The following is a 1,764-nucleotide window of genomic DNA, read 5'->3' as shown; positions in this document are numbered from 1 at the left end:
AGTTGTGGCGCACGGGCTTAGCTGCTCCGCGACATGTAGGATCTTCCCAGACCAGGGCTCGAACCCGTGTCTCCTGCCTTGGCAGGCGGATTCTTCACCACTGGGCCACCAGGGGAGTCCCACTTTATTTGTCTGTTGAATGAACAACAGCAAAGCCCACCATCTGATCAGACGTCTGCAAGCTCCCTCCAGGCACTAAACCATCACAGCACCCCCAGTTGTAATTCCTGCTAGAATTGCCAAAACAGCCGTACACTCATTTGCGGATGTGCTCAGGAGAGGTGACTCCTTGACATGTTGTGCACTTTCAGTGTCCTGGGCACCATTTCTAGGCTAATCATACTTGGTGTCGTTCACTCCACCAGCTTCCCTGGTTTACAGGTAATGAAGCTGAGGCTCAGAGAGGTGAGAGTGAGGATGACAGCAATCATGGCAACAAGGTTTTTGAGCATTGCTGTGCGTGATTCTCTTTAAGTCTCATTACAGCCCCACACTATTATCCAGACTCAGGGTGCAAATCCTGGCTATCCTTCCTGAGTCTGCCAGGAGGGAAAGCCAGGATTTGCATGCACCCTGGTCTGTGTGACTCAGAAGCCCACTCTCTTAACCGCGTGTGATTATGCATTAAGCTGGCTTCAGATCCGGGGCTCATCCCTGAGCAGTGCTTCCTGCTCCCTTGTCATGCACCAGACCCAGAAATCTACACCTTACACGTCATCATTTCTTTACACTCAGTGGCCCTGAGAACCACAGCCTGTGATGAGGTGGGGCTGACAACCTTCCCACCCCCAGTTCAGCTCTCCAAAGAGCCAAGGACAACAGTGACCACTCTTCTCCACTTTTCTTGACAAAAAAAATAACAAAATCCCAACTGGTTACACAAGACCAGGAAGACTAGAAAAGTACATTTAAAGTAATTGATATTCTACAAACATCCCCAAGGGGGGCATGAACACTGAGAGAGGACCTCAGATCGGGAAAGCCATCACCCTGAACTAATGCTTTTGATTTACGAGACCAGAAGTGAAGTGTCCAAGGATGGCCCCGGGGCTTCTGGGAAATTCGCACAGGACCCTGCATGCCCCCCGCATCTTGCGGGGAGAGAACAAGAAGGGGAGAGAGACTGTCTCAGAGCTCACGACAGCTGAATTGTCGGGCCCAGACTCCCAAGGACTGTGCTGCTGCAGGAGAGCAGAGGAGGGACAGAGTGGTAGGAGGTGAGGTCAGAGAGGACACCAGAGACCCTGCAGGCTCTGAGAGGCATTGCACAGATTTCAGCTTTCGCTCTGTGTGCAGTGGGAAATTTTGAAGGGTTTTGAGCAGAGGAGTGCTATGGTCTGATTTATGTCTTAAAATGATTTCTTTTTTGCAGCTATATGCAAAAGAGATTGTAGTTGGGCCAGGGAAGAAGATGGGACACCAGGTAGGACACCCCTGCAATAACTCAGGCCAAGATGATGGCAGCTGAGGAGGAGTGGTTAGATGTGGTCAGATCCTGGAAGTGTTGACAGGACTTCCTGACAGATGGGTCATGGGAGATGAGGAAAGAAGAGTGAGTCAAGGGGGACTCCAAGGGCTGTGGCTGGAGCAGCTGGATGGATTGGGATGCCATGTCTTGAGATGGTGAGGAGAGGGGATTTGAACTGAATTCTTTTTTTTTTTTTTCTTTGCGGTACACGGGCCTCCCACCGTCGCGGCCCCTCCCGTTGCGGAGCACAGGCTCCGGTCGCACAGGCTCAGCGGCCATGGCTCACGGGCCCAGCC

The sequence above is a fragment of the Physeter macrocephalus genome, chromosome 14 (assembly GCF_002837175.3).
Source record: "Physeter macrocephalus isolate SW-GA chromosome 14, ASM283717v5, whole genome shotgun sequence".
In the NCBI taxonomy this organism is placed as follows: Eukaryota; Metazoa; Chordata; class Mammalia; order Artiodactyla; family Physeteridae; genus Physeter; species Physeter macrocephalus.
Note: the sequence above shows the minus strand (reverse complement) of the source record.